This window comes from Copadichromis virginalis, linkage group LG16 (assembly GCF_057382275.1).
Source record: "Copadichromis virginalis isolate Kocher_CV1m ecotype Utaka linkage group LG16, C_Virginalis_male_GT1.1, whole genome shotgun sequence".
NCBI classification, from domain to species: domain Eukaryota; kingdom Metazoa; phylum Chordata; class Actinopteri; order Cichliformes; family Cichlidae; genus Copadichromis; species Copadichromis virginalis.
Genome location: NC_140633.1, coordinates 32,237,023 through 32,258,932, shown reverse-complemented (window position 1 = coordinate 32,258,932; position 21,910 = coordinate 32,237,023). Strand labels below are relative to the sequence as shown.

The 21,910-nt window shown below is 41.7% G+C and overlaps 1 long non-coding RNA gene across 1 annotated transcript; it reads right to left on the bottom strand.

Moving 5' to 3' along the window:
- Positions 1–18,458: 18,458 nt before the first annotated feature.
- Positions 18,459–19,642, bottom strand: LOC146691144 (uncharacterized). Its single transcript, XR_014915768.1, has 2 exons — positions 19,302–19,642; positions 18,459–18,707 (listed from the first exon to the last, which is right to left on the bottom strand). It is a non-coding gene; the product is annotated as an uncharacterized LOC146691144 (long non-coding RNA).
- Positions 19,643–21,910: the final 2,268 nt, after the last annotated feature.

Here is a 21,910-nt window from a genome sequence, read left to right as displayed (position 1 = left end):
TAGAGATTATATTTCCACTATCCCCATATTTGAGCTGGAGGAGGTGACTGAGGAGGAGGTCAACTGCATTTCTGCTTGGACTGCTACCCAAAACAAATTCTTTTTCAAAAACCACAAGATGTTATGTTTCAGATTGGGGCATTGTAGGGTTTTTTTGATAAAGGATTTTCCATTTGGGTGTTCTACACAGGCGACGACTATAAAGACCTGCATAAATGGCAGAAAATGTATGAAGGTTTTGCTGTGATTATTGGTTCTGATAGTGTTGATTTCTAGTTTATTCTTTGAGACCCCAGTTAGTGTGTTGAGACAGTGCAACAGGAATTTCAGCACTTTGCAGTCATACATTTCTGCTTTCACTAAGAGCACCAGATATATTTTGAGTCATTGTATATTAATGTTACTTTGTTCTGTCTTCATGGTTTGACTGTAATCACTAGCAGGTCACATTTCCCAAAATGAACGGAAACGTTCAAGTTGTAACCAACAGGTCTATGAAAGATATAGGTACGGTGTGTATTCGGGGTCCTGCCTGGCTCTATGTGGAATGTCCCTGCTGCCTCAGCAGAGCTGTGATAGTGCAAAACATCAGAACTAAATGAAAGAGTCACTCTGAGCAAAGAAGGATTTTCTCAGCAGCAGATCTTGGCTATGCTTAAGGTTTCTAAGGGGGCAGTGCACACAGCTCTAAAATACTTTGTGGAAACTTGAGCAGTTGTATCCAAAGCCAGATCAGCCACACCAAAAGTGACCACATCACAAGATCAATACATCAGCCTTTGTTCATTGAGGCACACGCGATCAGCTACATTAAGACTCCAATCAGCAAAGGCCCTGTCAAACAAAGGCTGTGTAGTGGTGGCCTCTGAGGAACTTTAGCATCTCTAAATTACTTCTCAGGAGGGGAAACAAGGCCAAACTCTCAGGGTGGGCTCAGAATTACCAGCGTTTCACAGTGGATGATGAAAAAAGGTCCTTTTTACTGATGAAGAGAGTTAGAGATTAGCAGCGAGAACAGAAGGGTGGAAAATGACACCACAGTAAATCAAAACTGCATTCAAACATGCTCAGCAACTAATCCACACTGTTCTCATTCTCAGGGCATCAAATACTGTCGAGGCAGCTGGTGTCTCGTGGATACAAACACATTCTGCATTAGTGCCTGACAGGTCTGTCACTCCAAGCTCGTCACATGTGGACATGTAAATGCACTGGGCACATCTTATTTTTCATCATGCAAGGGGAACCAAACAATTTTTTTTTTTTCATAGACCTAACCAAGGAGGTTTCAGTACCTAAATCCTGACGAGTAGTTTCCACAAATCTTTAGAATGGGCAGCTAAAGCATAACTCCAGAGTCCAGAAGGTGTGAGGGGCCCAGTGATGTGATTATCAAACTTCTACAAAGCCATATTATATGGCATAGGCTGACAAACTGATAATAGAATCCTGAAAAGTTTTGCTGGCGAAAAATATATTTCACCAGCAAAACAGGAAGTACAAATAATATATATATATATATATATATATATATATATATATATATATATATATATATATGTCAGCACCACAGTCCAGGATGAGACAAGGAACATCCAAGAATACATTGGGAAGATGGCCCCAACTGACCGAGTGCTCAGTGAATACCTCAGGCAGCAGAAACCCAAGAAAGAGGAGGGAGACGAGGAACCATCATGGAAGGACAGGCCCCTGCACGGTATGTACCACCGGCAGATAGAGGAGGTGGCTGATATCCAGAGATCCTACCAGTGGCTGGACAAAGCTGGACTGAAAGACAGCACAGAGGCACTAATCATGGCAGCACAAGAACAAGCTCTGAGTACAAGATCCATAGAGGCTGGGGTCTATCACACCAGGCAAGACCCCAGGTGCAGGCTGTGTAAAGATGCCCCAGAGACAATCCAGCACATAACAGCAGGGTGCAAGATGCTAGCAGGCAAGGCATACATGGAACGCCATAACCAAGTGGCCGGCATAGTGTACAGGAACATCTGTGCCGAGTATAACCTAGAAGTCCCGAGGTCAAAATGGGAGATGCCCCCAAGGGTGGTGGAGAATGACCGAGCTAAGATCCTGTGGGACTTCCAGATACAGACGGACAAAATGGTGGTGGCTAACCAACCGGACATAGTGGTGGTAGACAAACAGAAGAAGACGGCCGTAGTGATCGATGTAGCGGTTCCGAATGACAGCAATATCAGGAAGAAGGAACACGAGAAGCTGGAGAAATACCAAGGGCTCAGAGAAGAGCTCGAGAGGATGTGGAGGGTGAAGGTAACGGTGGTCCCCGTGGTAATCGGAGCACTAGGTGCGGTGACTCCCAAGCTAGGCGAGTGGCTCCAGCAGATCCCGGGAATAACATCGGAGATCTCTGTCCAGAAGAGCGCAGTCCTGGGAACAGCTAAGATACTGCGCAGGACCCTCAAGCTCCCAGGCCTCTGGTAGAGGACCCGAGCTTGAAGGATAAACCGCCCGCAGGGGCGTGCTGGGTGTTTTTTATGGCTAACCGAAGGCCGGACGGTCCTGATCCCCAAGGACCCCAAGAAGGGACCGGTCCCCTCCAACTACCGACCAATAACCTGCCTCAGTACTACATGGAAGCTCCTGTCAGGCATCATATCGGCTAAGATGAACAGGCACATGGGTCAATACATGAGTGGGACACAGAAAGGAATTGGCAAGAATACCAGAGGCGCAAAACACCAGCTACTGGTAGACAGAACAATCAGCCGAGACTGCAAGACCAGACTGACCAACCTGTGCACTGCCTGGATTGATTACAAGAAGGCCTATGACTCAATGCCCCACAGCTGGATACTGGAATGCCTAGAATTGTACAAGATCAATGGGACCCTAAGAGCCTTCATCAGGAACTCAATGGGGATGTGGCGTACAACACTAGAGGCCAACTCCAAGCCCATAGCACAAGTCACCATCAAGTGCGGGATCTACCAAGGAGATGCTCTGTCCCCACTGCTGTTCTGCATAGGCCTGAACCCCCTCAGTGAGATCATTAACAAGACTGGCTACGGATACCGACTACGGAACGGAGCAGTTGTCAGCCACCTCCTGTACATGGATGACATCAAGCTGTATGCCAAGAGTGAACGAGACATCGATTCACTGATCCACACTACCAGGCTATACAGCAATGACATTGGAATGTCGTTCGGACTGGAGAAGTGTAGTCGGATGGTATCAAAGAGAGGGAAGGTAGTCAGAACTGAGGGGATTGAACTACCAGAAGGCAACATTGCAGACATAGAGGACAGTTACAAGTACCTGGGGATCCCGCAGGCAAATGGGAACCATGAAGAGGCCGCTAGAAAGGCTGCAACCACCAAGTACCTGCAGAGGGTCAGGCAAGTCCTGAGGAGTCAGCTGAATGGTAAGAACAAGATCCGGGCCATCAACACGTACGCCCTGCCCGTGATCAGGTACCCTGCTGGGGTAATAGGCTGGCCAAAGGAGGAGATAGAAGCCACTGACATAAAGACAAGAAAGCTCCTTACCATGCATGGAGGGTTTCACCCCAAGTCCAGCACCCTGAGGCTGTACGCTAAGCGGAAGGAAGGGGGCCGGGGACTGGTGAGTGTCAGCACCACAGTCCAGGATGAGACAACGAACATCCAAGAATACATTGGGAAGATGGCCCCAACTGACCGAGTGCTCAGTGAATACCTCAGGCAGCAAAAACCCAAGAAAGAGGAGGGAGACGAGGAACCATCATGGAAGGACAGGCCCCTGCACGGTATGTACCACCGGCAGATAGAGGAGGTGGCTGATATCCAGAAATCCTACCAGTGGCTGGACAAAGCTGGACTGAAAGACAGCACAGAGGCACTAATCATGGCAGCACAAGAACAAGCTCTGAGTACAAGATCCATAGAGGCTGGGGTCTATCACACCAGGCAAGACCCCAGGTGCAGGCTGTGTAAAGACGCCCCAGAGACAATCCAGCACATAACAGCAGGGTGCAAGATGCTAGCAGGCAAGGCATACATGGAACGCCATAACCAAGTGGCCGGCATAGTGTACAGGAACATCTGTGCCGAGTATAACCTGGAAGTCCCGAGGTCAAAATGGGAGATGCCCCCAAGGGTGGTGGAGAATGACCGAGCTAAGATCCCGTGGGACTTCCAGATACAGACGGACAAAATGGTGGTGGCTAACCAACCGGACATAGTGGTGGTAGACAAACAGAAGAAGACGGCCGTAGTGATGGATGTAGCGGTTCCGAATGACAGCAATATCAGGAAGAAGGAACACGAGAAGCTGGAGAAATACCAAGGGCTCAGAGAAGAGCTCGAGAGGATGTGGAGGGTGAAGGTAATGGTGGTCCCCGTGGTAATCGGAGCACTAGGTGCGGTGACTCCCAAGCTAGGCGAGTGGCTCCAGCAGATCCCGGGAATAACATCGGAGATCTCTGTCCAGAAGAGCGCAGTCCTGGGAACAGCTAAGATACTGCGCAGGACCCTCAAGCTCCCAGGCCTCTGGTAGAGGACCCGAGCTTGAAGAATAAATCGCCCGCAGGGGCGTGCTGGGTGTTTTTTTTTTTTTTAATATATATAAGCTTATTATATGAAACCTTCAAGTAAGTTTCACTGGAGGATGTCTCATCACTTCTACAAACTTACACTGCAATATTGGCAGGTGTTTGTGTTTATGTAACATTTAAATTAGGCTTGTTCTGCTTGCCTTAACAAATGAGCTTAAGAAGTAAATGGCATTTCACAAGTAACAAATCAGCCTAACAATTGGTGTGAGACAAGAAAGGGCGGAGAGTCTTATTAAAATCAGCGGCATGGATTCAGGCTCGTCGGGTGGAACGTGTTGTTTAGGGCACCAGCAGAATGTGTAGGAAAACCCTCAACCAGCGTTTCGCCTGACATTTAGTTGGGAATTAACTCAACATATTACAGTGCCGCTCATAAAATGAACTTGCTTTCGATCAAGCCCCGTGATGGCCATATTTCAGGGTGCTGAGATAAGGTCAGCTGTCATGGGGGAATGTTTGCCAAATAAAAATTGATGCATAACAAGATGAAAAGCAGGTTGAAGTTGGGCTTTCTCCTGCCTGCACGCTGCTGATCCTGACCTTTACTTTATACAACTCAATATGGTTCACCTCATATGTGCATTTGTTCTATTCTGCCAAATTGAGAGAAGGCCCCCTTGGTTACCATTCGCCACAGAGCCTTTCATCCCATTTGTATCCCTCATGTGTTTGTTATTTTGTTCCAGCATGGAGGCAGACTGAATGAAACTGCTTTTTGATTCTTTTCCCCATCTGCACTCGTGTGTGTGTGTGTGTGTGTGTGTGTGTGTGTGTGTGTGTGTGTGTGTGTGTGTGTGTGTGTGTGTGTTTTCTTTCATGAAAGCTTTTATTTTTCTTGCAGAGCTAGATCTTAATTGTGTTTGTTTCATTTTTTACCAGCTTTTTTTCTTGGATTACAGCGAATGGAGGGAGATAAAACAGAGGAGCTGAGCGAGTCTCAATGTGTTAGATGTACATTTGAACTCCTGAGCTCCTTGGCCAATTAGCAGGATACTGCAATCCCAGCAGTGTGTGTTTAAGACAGCAAGTAAGGGGGTGTGTGCATGTGCAGGTTGTTCTGTTGTTGGTGGTTTTTCGTTTTTACATTTTTTTAATTGTATCATTTTTGTAATGCTTCTGCTGTTACCAGGGCAAACAAAAAGTCTGTGTTTGTATGTTTATCTGTGTACAAGTTAGCAATATCATACCACAACGTCAAAAATATGGAAAGTGGTATACAGTTGTAGAGGAGATGAGCAGTACATATTGCAAGCATCCCCCCAGACATGCTTTCACATAACAGCGGACTGACCATCAGGGGAAACAAGACACTACTCAGGAATGAGCAGAAGCACCTCTCAGAATCCAAGCATGACTCTGCCACAATCTACAGACTGAAAGCTCTCTTCACATCTTCCAGAGCACAAAAATGCATATTAATGTCTGAAAAATGGTTGCACCACTGAAAATTCATTAAGGTTTTTGGTTGTGCACCTATCCTTTGCATACCTTGAAAGCTTATAGTCAGATTGGTTTGTCAGCCTGAGTTCATCTGTATTTGGAATTAGGTTACCTGCAATCCACCTAACGTTAAATATATACGTATTTATATACGTCAGAGGGCCCGGTGGCGCCTGTGTCCGGCAGCCTCGCCTCTGTCAGTGCGCCCCAGGGCAGCTGTGGCTACAATGTAGCTTGCTATCGCCAGTGTGTGAATGTGTGTGTGAATGGGTGAATGACTGAATGTAGTGTAAAGCGCTTTGGGGTCCTATGGACTAGAAAAGCGCTATACAAATGCAGGCCATTTACCATTTAATCATTACATTTTGTGTTAATTACAGATATTCTACAAAAATACAAATTTGTACACCTCTCTCTCTACACCTCCCTTCAGTCTTGTTTTGAAAGGAATTAACTCAAACCTAATTTTTTTGGCACGGCGATGAGCATAAATAACAAATAACAAACTAACTCAGTGACCTGAGATCATGATCATCTCTCACAACACATGCAGAAGGTATACTTTTGAGTTAAATCTTCCCTGTTGAAGTGTTGGAACTGTAAACCCCTCTGAATCCCTACACTCTAACTTGATGTGCACCTTCACAAGAAGTGTGATTCGCTTGTTCAGTATTATAGTTTCCACCTATTCATTTCCAACAAATGTGTTCACTCCCAGTATTTTTCTGAACAACTGGAAGAGAAAGGATCAACTCGAAGGAAGCATGAAATAAGGTAGGGCTAGTCTAAATGGCCTGGGATGGAGTCAGATCTCTGGCAGCCAATTATTGTTTTGACTGTATAATTGCAGAGTGATGCAGGCACACACACAGATACAGTATAAATGCTGGCAAAACCAATGGCCAGCGGGTCCTAGCACTATATATATATATATAAATATATATATAAGACAGATGATTAAATTATGCTTAACTTGTGATAGATTTGCCTCAAAATATAGTAAAGAATACATTCTAATAGTTCTCTTTAACTATATTTGATAAGTTAAAGTGGATCTGTCGTGCTTTTTGCTTATTTCCTATCCCATCGGTGGAGGCCTGTGTGAGTCAAAACCTCAGGCTGCATTAAAGCCCACCTACTGTTTGAATCTTTTGTTTGCCAGGAGCAGCCAATCAGAAGAAAGCTCGCATAACCTCCAATAACCAAGTTTTAACTAAAAAGAGTGTGGATTAATGACAGGAGTACATTTTCTATGCTTCAGGCTTCACTGTAACTCAACAAGGACATTAATATATTTCTGCAGGTTTTCTATTTTATTACAGGAAGTGGTCCATTGGTGCAGTGAGGATCATGGAACGTTATGTAAAATATGTCTTGGTTTGGTTTTTTTTGTTTTTGTTTTTTTGGGAGGTTTTTTTGTTTTGTTTTGGGGGGGGGGGGGTTGTTTTGTTTTTTGGGGTGGCAGGGTTACATTTTAGGCTTTCGTTTGATCGTAATTTCTTAAGTGATATGAAATATCACAAAACAAGGTAACAAGGGATGAAAAAACTTCTGTGGATAATTTGTAAGTGCCATTTAGACTTTTGTGTTTAAATGACCCCAGCATACAGTGACACATAATACATTCCCTCATTTTTAAAATTGTTTTACTGAAACAAAGAAAATTTGTTTTGGGAGAGGTAACAGAACACCTTTTAACTCTTTTTGTGCAACAAAATGATTGAAAACCATAATTAATGCCATTAGAACATTTCAGAATATTTGTCACACATAAAGGGAAAACCACAAGCAGAACCATTACGACGGTATTTCTGTATAAATGCCCCAGGTGATCATTTTAGTTGTTAAATAGGGCAGTTGTGTAAGGGTTAAAGAGCTCTGTAGCTAACTGACATTAGCGCCTATTGTTTTGTCTCTGCTGGATCTCATTCAGATACGAGGCATCGTTATTATCATCATATCACACAGAAGTAAAATATTTTACAATTGCATGTTTAAACAAGCATCCTCACATTTAATAGAAATTGTAATTCCTAGCAAATGAAACAACTGTCAGGGAATCTAAGGGAGCGATGTGGAGTCACTGTGAGACCCCCTCCCTGAACGCTTTCTGTTTAATGTCTGTTTCTTTCCCTCTGGCACATTTAGTAAAGTGTTCAAATCACACTGATCTCCTGCTGCCTGCAAGGATGTTTCCCTTTGTGTTTGCACAGTGGGTCCACAGACAGCGAGTAAAAGAAATTAAAAAAAAAAAATTTAAATATGCTCAGAAAATAACAAGGCCGTGTGTATACCTGTATGCCCCTCATGAGCCCTACTCTAATTAGACTGTAGTTATTGCACCTGCTTTGTTTCCCAGCTTTCTCTCTGCTGTATGAAAGTTTCAGCTGTTGTTTAGTTTGATGCTACTTGATGCTCAAACTCCAATAACTTCCACATGAAGAATTGCTTTCTACTCTTTTTCCCAGGCTAATCTGACACGTTTAGTTAATAGCTACTTAACAGTGCTTCACTGATCACAAATGACAATTAAATATAATGCGTTTTTAAAAAATATTTTACATTAGCAAGAAACATTTAGTCATTTTTGCCATGTAACTATTTAATTACCAGCCAGCATCTTTGAATGTTGGCTACTTTTTGTTCCGTTCTCTGTCAAAAGGATCCCAACTGCTTCAATAATGTTAGAAATTTCAAATTTGGATTAATTAGTCCATCAGACTAGTTGGCACTAAAGTATAGCCAGGATTATAGTGAATTAATTTGTCTTATGAGTTGCTGAGTGAAGGGATCAGTATGAGTGGCCTTCACAGTTTCAACATAACTTATTATGACCATTTCATTTTAGCATTACTATTTCAGCCAGCTTTGTTATTTTGTTTTCCTGCATCCGCAATTTCCTGAATTCCTGAGTCTCCTTCAGCTGTCCTTCACCTTGTGATATTTTCCACTGAAATCAAGTTAAAGTGATTAGGAAAGGACATACAAGGTCATTTATGAACTTGCCACAGTCTCTCAAGGGTGAAGAATCTTTTTCTTTTATATGTGAACTTCATGAACCTTTATCATTTACAGAAAACATGCCATTGGCTTCCCATCCACTCTCATGTCTTCCACCTCCTCCCTCTGATTTCTTCATGCTGCATTTCAGATCCTGTGGCTCATTGACTTATGAATACATCAGAAACAGCTTTATTACCTGGGTCAAGCCACGAGGTGCAGCTTCAGCGATAAGCATGCAAATGAAGTGCTGTTTACTGTGTTTTGTAAAGCAGTATATGTTTATATATAGTGCTTAGATGTCCCCAGGGCAACCGCAGCCGAACATCAATTACTCTCAGAGGTTGCAGATGATTGCACAGGCAGGTGGCGATGGATGATGATGTGTTTGTGAAGTGGATGATGGGTGGAAAGACACAACATTTTTTATGATTACATGTAAAATATGAGCGAGACAAAGAGACTGTGAGGGAGACAGATGACACAATAACATTCTTTCCTTAGGTGTTGGACCCGGATAAGTCATGATAAGATCTAGGCAATAACAGGCTATACTATATAAAAAGTACTGTAGTGTACCTTTAGGGGTACAATTATTTATCACTGCGGTGGTACCATTCCACGTGCTGCAGTTGTCCCTTTGCTGGGAACAACAAGGATACAAATATGCAGCCTGTCAAAGTAAATGTTTATTTTATTTGAATGCATTGTTCAGCCAACAACAAGGAAAAAGAGGTCCCCGCTGAGATCTTAATCCCTAGAACTTCAGATATAAAAAACAAATGAAGACATTCTGTTAAGATTACAACAGCAGGCTTGGACCTCTAGAGTAACAATTTTGTACTTTCCTATTTCTGGTCTTACTGGCCAGACTAAGACTTTATCTAAAAATAGGCTAACAGGACGTAGATAGTGACTGGCTGTGGTTGTTCTAAGAGAAAACTGAAAACACTGTGCTGTTGCTGGGATTGTTTTAACAATATGAATATCTCATTTTTTACATGTATACCAGTGTATGTTTATACCACTAAATCTGAGTACAAACATGTATATGCTGTTTAGGACTTTTAGGACTTTTTTGGTTTTCATCACTGAATTGTAAGCCTTTTTCTGATTGGATGTCCCTTTTCCTTGATGTCTAATGAAAAGTGGGGACAAATAGAACCAATAAACTCAGTGATAGAAGGTTACAGAGCTATCTGGCAGCGCCTCTCTGGCTGTAATAGAAAAATCGCAGCAAGTGAGATGGAAAGTAAGGCAGATGACACTATACTAACCAGCACTGTTCGGCAGTACTCGAATATAGCAAATGAGTGGTTGCAGTGGTGTTTCATCTGGGCAAGCAAGAGAAGTACTGCTTGCCCAGTGAAATCTAAAAATAGACATCAGTTAAAACAAATGGTTAAACAATGGCTTGAGCTTGTCAAGCTGTGAGGCCAGCACCTCTTTTGCTATTTCTGTTCATAGTAGATTCACTTCTGCGTTTTGACATGAAATTGATAGAAGATCAGCATACCGGACAAGCTACCGCTGGATCTTTCAGTTTGTGTGTTGTGTGGAAACAGCAGGTAAACAAGCTTTTTCCGTTTCATTAACACATCTTGGAGAATCTCTAGTACCTAGCTTTAAAGGTGCATTCATTGTGTCTTTTACTGTAGCCTGATTTTTGAGGCTGGAGGATGGGGCCTGACCATATGATGCCTCTGTTATCCAGCATGATCATCCAATAAGAAGGGCCTGTGAGGAAAGCTCAAGACAGAAGCTCTGGCCGAGGACAGAGCTTGTTAGCCAGACATGCTGGTTTGTCCCCAGAGCTGGTTTGTGTATTCACCAACATGTACAGTAGAGTGTGTGCACCCAGAAAAAGATGGAGGAACACTCTCTCTCTCTCTCTCTCTCTCTCTCTCTCTCTCTCTCACACACACACACACACACACACACACACACACACACACACACACAAATCATGAACAGATTGAGAAACAGGTCACATAAGTCTGGAGCACACACATTAAATATCCACACACACACAAGCAGTGTGTCATGAGGCTGCCTTCGGCTTCCAAAGTAGGTTTATTAGACTCAGCACAGATGGACTATCTGTACTGAGTCCAGCTGAAATCACTGTCAGTGTCACTCAAAGCTAAAAGCAGGAAGACTCAGTAGGTGGCAGAATGCAGATAGCCACACACAGCACTCACTAGTGATACTAATAGCTTCACCTAATTTGCTTTAGCACTGCAAAGTCATTATGAGCATTTCACAAGCTGATGGTGGAGGCATCCAAATTCAAGGAAACATTATGGCACAGAGATAAAAGTTTAGATGGGAAACCATGGATGTGTAGGAATTAAAAGGTGTGTAGATCAAACTTCTTCCTGCTTAATGCAAGTAAGATTGAAGGCTTTCTTAATGTCACTTGGAACATCCACAAGATCATCAGCAACTTATCCATGGTCAGGGTTGTTTTCCTTTTTCTTTTTACCCCGTGTTAAATAAACTTTCACTTTTCTCCTTTTTCCTGTCTTCTTGATTACAACATAACATAGCCTAAAAAGTCTCAAAATTATACTACAGACAGGAAATAATCCTCCTGCAGCAGTCTGAAAGTTGTGGTTACTGTTGCAAAGGTAAAAAGAAAAAAAATTGAGTATGCTTGGCCCTAAACTAATGCAGTATAGACACCATGAACCCATGAGCAAAACATGGCTCTTCTTTTGGCTGCTCCCTTTAAGGGTTGCAATAGCAGATTATGTGTCTCCATTCCACCCCATCGCTAACAGCCTCTTCTGTCACACCAACCCTCTACATATCCTGTCACGTTCCTGGGTCTGTTGACCCAGCGTTTTGACTTTTAGTTTATTTTGATGTTTATGGTTTATTTTTTAGTTCATTAGGTTATCTAAGCTCATTTGTTTATTTAGATTCCCCTTGTGTCTTCTACCCCTGTGTTTTAGTCTCATTTTGCCCTTTATGTGTTTCATGCTGCATCTTATGTTATCAAGTTTGTATTGTCATGTCTGTCTCATGTTTCCTGTTTTATTTTGAAGGAGTCGTGTGTTCTTTGTTCATTGTATGTAGTTTCACTTCCCTTGTCCTGTCATTAGGCTCATGTCAGTCAGGTGTTCCTCCTTGTGTTCCCACTTCCCCTAATCACCTCCTGTGTATTTAAGTCCTCTGTTTTCAGTGTGTCGTTGTCAGGTCGTCTGTTGTCCACACCATGTTTCCAAGTTTCACGTCTAGGTTTTTCTTGTTGTTTGTTTATTTCTCCCAGTTTAGGTTAATGTTAGTTTTACTTCAGTTTGCCTTGCCCTTTGGTTGTACCTTTTGTTACCAGCCATATTAAATGGCTCGCTTTTTGTTAATACTCAAGCTTTGGTCCAAGTTCCTACGTGTCTGCATTTTGGGTCCACTCTTCACAAATACATACAGTCTGCCAGACTGTGACATATCCTCCATTACATCCATGATTCTCCTCTGTGGGTTTCCTCCTTCCTGGCAGCTCCATATTCAGAATCATTTGTTTGGACATATATTGAAAGAAGGGATAGTGACTATATTGGACAATCTCAGACTAGCCTCTCCAACTTTGTCTCCAAACAGGTCTTTTTACAACCAGAGGAGACGCCCCCTGCTGTACATGGAAGCCATGTTCATCTTTAATGTACAGTCTGTGGCCTAGCATTAAGTTTTGGACTTCTTTTTCTTCTTTGGTAGTGTAGAAGGGGTCAAGCAACAGAAGTATAAAACAGCTTCCCCCCCCCTCCCCCCCTTCCCCCGTCAAACAGACGAACTCAGAGAAAGAATACCACTTAGTGCTTTTTTTGGTGCAGCTCTTTTCATCTCTCGCTCCTTCTCATCTCTTCCACTCTTCATCGCACTGTGGGGAAGATGAAAGGAGACACTGGCACTGGCTGTGAGCTGGACATGAACACAATATTTCTTTTGTGTGTCTCTGTCTCTGTTGATGTTTTTATTTCGTCCCAGACAGGACAAACAACTTTTTGTTGGTGCCACTTAAAACCAAAAATTGAAAGAGAGTAAGGAGATTTTTTTGCAGAAAAATTATTATTACACCTTCTGCCTTTTTCACCATCGGTTAAATAGTTTTTATCTCTTGTGGATTGTTTCAGCTGGGTCCTATCTCCTTTTAAATGAATAGAGAGAAATGTAAAACTTGCCATTGTTTTTCTATAAAACTGATGAACAAAGTTACATTTATATGCATCCTGCAATACTGCAAAGCACACTTCATTTGTTTTCCAGTAGTATTCACTCATAAAGCTGTATGCTTCTACTTAGAAAACTTTAACTCGATTGATGTTTAATCGCATCAGGCATAATTCTGGTTAAAACCACATGCCTGAAAGCTCCATTCTCTAGGTAAGCTGGAGAACTGGTTCTGCACAGAGAACCTTGGAAACACAAGCCCCAGATGCAAAACAACTCACAATAAAATGTATTCATTTTAGAGTTGTTTGGCCATTCCAGTAAGTGTTTTGCCCCCTACCAGTATTACCAAAGGTGTCCATTGGAGTTGATGCCTTGATGGTCCAACCACACAACAGTCTAGGCTAAAAGTCAAGCCAGCTTGCATTAATGTTCATGTTAACATGTGTACATTTATCTGAGGGATTCCAATTATATATAACCTTTATCACTGCTTCTTTTTACTCTATTTGGTATTCTGGGAAGAAGCCCTGGAACGTTCTGAGCTGATGTATTCATCATGAAAATTTAATCACTCTTCTGCTTTACAGTCACTATCAAGGTTTCTGTTTAAGAAGCCCAAACCTCAGATTTCAATGTGTAAGCTGTGAACTGGTTACCGTCGACCGCCACTGTTCACATTTGCAGTTTGCAGTTGATGATTTCATTAATTTTCTCTGGATGAGTTACATAGACGATGGCCCTTACTGGACTCTTAATTAAAGCTCACTTCGTCCATACATATTTCCATATAAATAGGGCTATCATCCAATAAATTATTAAGTGTTTTCTCCAAGTTTCACTGCCTCAGAAACACTTTTTTCAACACCTAAAAATGCAGAGCCTCTCAAATTTGTCCCTTTTTGCATGGGACTCAATCAAAAATCAAAATCCTTTCTCTGATTATTTTCCAGGGATTAGGGTTATTTTTCCGGTAGTATGTAATAGCCCTTGTGTATTTTAACCTCCTTTTAATCAGCGGGGAAAAGGAACAATCAGTTACATCACTGAATGCAGAGTGCCGGTTTGCCCCCAAGCCGAGCCAAGTGTGCTGCTTATTTATCCAGGGCGGTGGGCCTTGTCTGGTCCATTTTCTTTCTTAGCAGATGTGGAGAAGTAGATTGGAGGTGGAGGGAGTGTGAGCACAAGGGGGAAGAGCTGTCTGACCGTGGTCCTAATAGTGGAAATGTTTCAATGATTGGTAATTGGATCATTTAAAGACTGGTGACAGACACATGAGCAAACAGGCAGAGTGCAGTAAGAGAAGGAAGTGGAATGATGTAATACATGCATGTTTTACTACTTAAAAAACTTTAATAGTATTATACTTATTAGTTTTTATGTTTTTTGTTGTTTTTTTTTTTTTTTTTTGTCTTCTGGTCCAGATCGTAAGAAACGAGTAACTATGCTGGAAGGAAATGTGTTATATTTGGGGTTTCACATGATAGGGTGGGGCCAGGTTTCACAATGAGCTCACCCGAAACCCTGGCTGATTGTGACCCACACCCGCTTTCACACCTTGGCTCATGTGATTAGGTTGAGGATCATCAGGGGGTCCTTTGTCCCTCTTTGGGGGGGAAACTCCCACTGGGTTTAAATCTGGGACTCTCCACCTTTTGACCTTAGAACTGAAGAAGCTTCTCGGGTGAGAGGTGAAACGTCTTCAAGCAACTTAAAGAAGTCCAGACGCTTTTCTTTCCAAGCTCCTTAGACATTTGGGCATACAACCATACATCCATCAATTTTCTACCATTTATTCAAGTTCAGGTTGTGAGGGCAACAGACCAAGCAGAGATGCATAAACATCACTATCCATCTCCTCGAGCGCTTCCAGAAGAATGCCAAGGTGTTTCCAAGCCAGTGTGTGCTGGGGCTGACCCGAGGTCTCGTCCTGGCTGGAAATGCAGGAAATCACAGTCGAGAGGTCAAGTTCAGTGATTTAAATGAGTGGTGAGCAGACAGCTAGAAGCTACACCCACATATATTGGCACATCTCTCAGTGGCAGGAGCCATTCTTCTTATTTTTTTATATCTTTATAACTTCTTTTATCATTTTTGTTGGATTAAAGTAACGACCAGAAATTGCACACTCAGAAATTTGTGATTCCAATATATACTGTAATTCACAAAATAAACACTTAGTAAACAGTTTCCTGTTGAATGAGCTCATTCAATTAGACCTGAAACTAGCAACTGAGGTCACGAGGGAAGGAGCTGAGGGACATTGTCTTAAAGACTTCTATACAATGCTTGCGGGTCATTAGAAAGAATGTAGGTTCAAGACATTTCTTTTTCAGCTTCACTTTTTAGAACCGAATGTCCATATGTTCACCTTTTATTAGGTGTTTGATAAAAATATAGCATCACTGTTTCCATTTCATTTCACAAACGGAGCTAAGAACATTCAAATATCTGATTATGTTAAATTTCACCTCCCACTGAAAACAGGAGTTTAGCTGGCTGCTCACGCACACACTGACATGCGCTACATTGATTGGTTATTGCTCCTTTTGCATCCTCTGATTTGCCCGTTGATTGCAGGAGCAGTGAAGGCTGATGATGATGATGATGATGATGAGTTCAGGCTGTCTGGACATCCTGATTGGCATTAAAGCCTCAGGGTGCAGCCACCAACACATAAACACACACACATACATTCAAATACACTGGCATAAAGACTGTTTCAATACCCGCTTCATCGCTACTCAGGAATCAGCGTGCAGACAAAAACACAAACAAACGACGAACTGTCAGTTCTTTAGTCTTTGCTTGGCCACTTTGGGTTCCCAATTAAATTTCTCTCTATCCTGCCCATGCCAAATGTGGCCTAGTAGGTCTTTGATGTGTATTAGCAAAGTGTTAAATCTGTTTGATCTCTTCAATTAGCCCCCAACATGATGTCTAGACACCAAGGCCAGCGGGTGAGGATGAGGAGGAACACCCCTTCTTTTTGTTTCTGTCTGCTCTGTAAGTCTAATAACTCCCAAGGGATGCTCCACATACTTCAAAACACACCGGACATGGGGGAAAAATGGCTTTCACAGTGTGTTTGATTGCAGTGGTAATTAGTCACTTGGCCTCTAAATTTGACTCAGGGGACAAATAAAACAGTAAATAACCTCCATTAAAAACTCAGTTCAGTTATGAATGTCCTCTATGCTTTGGTTTCCTCCATGGTTCATGCAGATCATGGTGAATGATTGTGTGAAAGAGAAACAGATCATAGACCTGGATGTAAAGTTTACGTTCTCTCACAGTGTCCTTTGTTTTGTCTCATGGGTGATTGACAGGAAGCAGAATGTGACTAAAACCAAGCACAGTGCTTCTTCTGTGCCTAAAAACACAGCTGCAGCACATTTATTGATAGAGTGCTAAATGCTTTGAATATGGTTTATCTAAAGCAGGGGTAGGGAACCTTTCTGATGATGAGTGCCATCTAAAATTTCCTCAGAAGTCAATGTGCCATATAATTGCATTAGCAATAAATTTAATAACGCTCTATATTAACAGTTACACACTATATAGAAAAACATTATAGAATTATATTTGTTCACAGATGTTGGCAGCTATCAGCGAATAGTTATCAGCTATTTTGAAACAAAAAAGACACTTTTTATCCATAACAACAACGCCATAACAGCAAATGAAATGCACAACAGAAAATGCAAATGCTATTTATGGTCTCCTCACAACAGTGATAAGAAAAATAAGCTGGGCCAATATGCCATGTTTGTTAATACAGAGATACACATGTTAATTTGATCTCTGGTCTCCCGCTCAAAGACACAGGTCTCCGAGTGTCCAGCATTCAGACGGCTACCTGAGGACACTCTTTGTGTGAGAGGAAATCTGCTCACACAGATATGTAGAGCCAAATACTTTCAATAAGGCCTCTGCAATGTTCTGAAGACAGTTAAACTTGTCAGGTAGTGATGTCCAGCAGGTGAAAATGCAAGCTCCATGAACACGCAAAGCTGTGGATTCCAGCTGTGTGTGTAGTGCTGCAAACTTTGACCCCCACAGAGTCGGGCTTTTCAGTTCAATCAACTGCATTTCAATGTCCTCTGTGTCCAGCCAGTTAATGCGAGACAAATCCAGCTGCTCATTAAAGCTTTCTGGTTTGATCAGAAAATAAAACACTGGTCCATACACCTGGATGTCCCGAAAACACATAGTGAATTCTGTCTCGAGTACGGATGTATCCGTGTATTTCCGTGGAGCTGATGAAGCGCTGAGCGGAACAGCTCCTGAAGCATTTGAAGTGTTGGAATGTGGAAATTTCAACATCGCTTGAAAAAACTGCCAGCTAGCAACGTCCCTCTCACCGGTAGGCTAAGTTATTTTTAGCCAATTACAAGTTGAATCTGGTAGTTGGGGTTGTTAGATAAGATACCGTCATTAAGAAGCGGCACAACTAATGTGTCTATGCAAGCTAATTTGCGATGTGCACCGCTGGCCTGGCCATTTATTTTTTTCATGCACCTTCTCAGATTAATTCACTGCGTGTTGTGCCCAGGGCTGGACTGGGACAAAAAATTGGCCCAGGCATTTTGATTAGAGACCGGTGTTCTGGGAATCCATCCTACCTGACAAACCATCCTACTCGTTGTTTCTGCGCATGCGCACAACAAGAAAGTAAGTGGCGAACCGTACTACCTTTGTGAATATTAGCCAGAAAAATACTCTGACGGGTAAAATTAAGTGCCAAACCATCCTACCTTTGTGAATGTGACCTACAAGCATACTTTAACAGCTAAAATTTAGTGGCAAATCGTCCTACCTTTGTTAATCTGAGCTAGAAGTATATTTTCACAGCTAACATTCAGTGGCGAACCATCCTACCTTTGTGAATATGAGCTAGAAGCATACTTTAATGGCTAAAATTAAGTGCCAAATCATCCTACACAGCAAATCCAGCATGTCCAAATTAACACTGTCGGATTTGATTTCAACACTATTAAAGTGTCTATATGGGTCCACACCAGAGAGTGTTAATTTAACTCTTTTTGGAGAGTTGGTACGTTAACTCTGATTTAGTGTTAAACACCAAATCTGTCTGGAGTTGATAATTTAACACTTGGTGTTAAGAGTTTATATATTAACTCTCAAAGAGTATTTTAGTTTAACTACGTAAGAGTTATCTTCTAATTCATTCTAAAAAGCGGGAATTTTACTGTTCTGAACTTCTAGAAATTTCTTTTGGAAATAAACATTTACTAAAAAGATGCAATGGTTTTTGAAAAACATTTATTCTGAACTGTGCACCACAATTTCAAAACATTTTCTGAAAGACGTAACAGTATACATGTTCTCACTTTCATTAGAATTTTGTTTATCAAAAGGTCTGACATGGTAAATGCAAATAACAGCATTCTCATCACTTATTTCTTCAATACAATATGCATGTCCTTCATTCATCACTTTGTGGAACTTCAACGCACTTCTGCTCTCCCCCATATTCCATCTTCACAAGCATATCCTGTGTGGAGATCGAATAAAAATTAGTTGATACTAATTAATGGCACAAATAATCCAGTAAACAATTGCAGCACAGTTAAAAAAAAAAAAAGGAATCCTCTTTGAGCCATTACTTGTGTAAAGTATTTTCCCAAAAGACAAGGACACAGGCAACAGGTAATACTGAACTAAATGTAAAACCTCAACCTTTTTCATTTTTACCTAAACCGTGTGCACAAAACTCTGGAGGGATCTATGCTAACGTAGAATCCAGTCAGGACGTCTGCTACTGCTGTTTGCTCGGTTTTTTTTTTTGTTTTTTTTTATGGGCGATCGTTTTCAGGCTTCAAGCAGCACCATTATACCAACATTTCACACTCTAGACATTGTTTTAGGTGTATTTGACCAAAGATTTGACTGAAAATTCACATGCAAGCTTTTTTTCAAGGCTGTGGTATTTGCCCGCAAACAATACCTTTCAGCTAGCTAAAACAGAATATTACGCTATCAGCGAGCAACATGGCTAATGCCTTCCACACAGCTTTGTCTCAACTCCAAAGAGCCACAGAAGTAAAAGCTAATAACAATTGAAACAATCTTTGAAAAAATGACTTACCAAGCATGGCAAACAACTCAAATATGTAGAGCAAAATGTTCTGAAACGGCTTCACTTCAGCTTCGATTGGAGCCGTGCTGGGGGCGGAGTCTGTGAATTTACTCTGTTGGTGTCATAGCCCCTCTAGGAGTTCAGAGTTAAGAGGTCAAGAGTTAATGTTTCCATTGTAACACCTCCAGATTTGACAGAGAAACACTCATTTTTAACACTCGATTTTAACTACTATCATTTTACACCTCAGAGTTACATTAAAAGAATGTGACTCTGCTTAGAGTAAAATTAACTCTACTTTTGCAAGGAGACTATTAACACCAAAAAATTTAACACTTTTGAATTTGCTGTGTACCTTTGTTAATAAGAGCTAGAAACACACTCTGACGGGTAAGATGACGTGCCAAACCATGCTACCTTTGTGAAAATTACCTACAAGCATACTTTAACGGGTAAAATGAAGTGGCAAACTGTCCTGCCTTTATAATTATGAGCTACAGGCATACTCTGATGGGCAAAGTTAAGTGGCAAACCGTCATACCTACTTAATTTGTGCTGGAATTACTCTGTGACAGCAGAAATGTGCATAAACTACTTACGGTAGGACGTTTTGCCAAAGTAGGATGGTTTGTCAGAACACCGGCCCACCAGGTATTATAGGAAAAGCCATAAAGCCTTTGAATGAAAACAGATGCTGTTGTGACAGTGATGTACACAGTCTTGTTGGTATATGTATGATTTCTATACATTTTACATCAGATAAAAACTTTGGCTGTAAGATTCAGATAATTATTTAATAACAGCCAGACATTTTAAATGAGAATAAGAAAGAGAAGTATTTCTTTGTGCACCCCTTTCCCTGTTAATGCACTACCTGGCCCCCCTGGTAAAACTTTGCTAGACTCAGTTTTTTACGGGACGGTTGGCAACTCTACTAACTAACCTTATGAATAAAATAAAATTCACTATCAGTAACATCATAGCACCCACCCAGCTGTATAGCAACTCCGTCATGCTAGCTAGTACGCAGTACGAGTTATTGTAACTGACTGTAAAAAGTTAGCACAACGAAACTACACCTAAACGTTTATATCTGATCCAGATAGATTGCAGGTCATAATTTCTTACTTAAAGTTCAGGCGGCCGCCTCGGGTCTCTCCTCCTCCTGCCTCCCCTTTCCCTCATTCACCTGCTGGCCTCTGTGGAAGCTCCACCACAGCCACCACCAAACAACTGAGTTATTTTTACACATCTGCCAGCATCTGGCCAATCAACCACCTTTCATTGTTTATACTGTTACAAAAGAAAAAGAAATCATCGGCCCATAAAAACGAAAAATCACCATCGGCCATCGAGCAAATGCTCGGTATGGCCAGTCCAGCTATGGTCGTGCCATCAGTTAGCCCTTCCCAGGGTTGCCAATCCCTGATTTAAAGAGTCACAAATACTCCACAGTGGCAGGACAGATTAAAACTGTTATAGTTTTACTAGTGTTTACATTCACTGCCGCCATCTTGGATTGTTAACTTTGGGCTCATGGGGTTGCTTCAACTTTCCAAGTGGGAAATCTGAGTTGAGACGTTTTTGTTTGTTTTTTTCCCAGATGAAAATTCAGACTTCCGACTTAATCTGGAAGGCAGCATTCGATTTATGGATTGTGTAGCTGTGAGGTGGGTGGCGGAGATTGTGATGTTCCCACTTCGTCCGCCTGTGTGCCACACTGATCATCCCTTGTTCGTTAGTACTATGCCTTTCACAGAGAAGTTTGTAAGTGAGAGAGAGAGAAGCAGCCAGTGGATGAGCAGTGCAACACGTTTAGCTGACGTTGATGGACTCCTCTGAATAAGACACTCTATGGCATCTTACTTTTCCTGTGAGCCTGTAGCTAATGGTCTGCATTAAAGTCAATATTTCATTGCCATTCTGTTGTCTGGCAACAAAGGGAGAAAAAAAGATCTATGAGAACACATTTATTGTGAATTTGACTGCATTAAAATCCCATAAGTGTGTACAGCTAGTAGGAGAGAAACAAACAGATGTAAACAGCTAACTGAAAGCCAGCTGAGTTCAGCTGCACTGATGCACATAAAGCAACAGATGATGGGAGAATGAACAAGTGTTAGCTTGATTTTTCGTAGGCTATATTTAGTGGATTTTCCGACATATTACCAGAGCTGTTGTGTTTGTCTTGTTAAAGCCAGTGGAATCCACTGACAAAAACACCAATTTTCTGTTCTACAGTGATGTTACTGGTGTTTTAACACATTACTTTGAGTAGTACATGCCCATGCATGTATTGCTTGGTTGTTTATACTGCTGCAAACTGTGATGAGCCTACACAAAAAACAAACATCCTTATGTACTTTGAGGGCTTGTACCTTTGAAACTCCACATTGCATGAAGGTTCATTATTTATAATAAAGCTATTATAACAAAAACATCAGCTGATTCTGAGGGGATAATATTGAAAGCGTTGATTTACTATTAACAGAATGACCCTGACAAAAATACAACCAAGTCATCTAAAGTTTCACTGATTCACCAGTATCTCTTTCGTTTCGTTGGTCGAACGTTACTGTACCGTCCATTTGAAAGGGGTTAGTGTCTCGCAGCAGGAG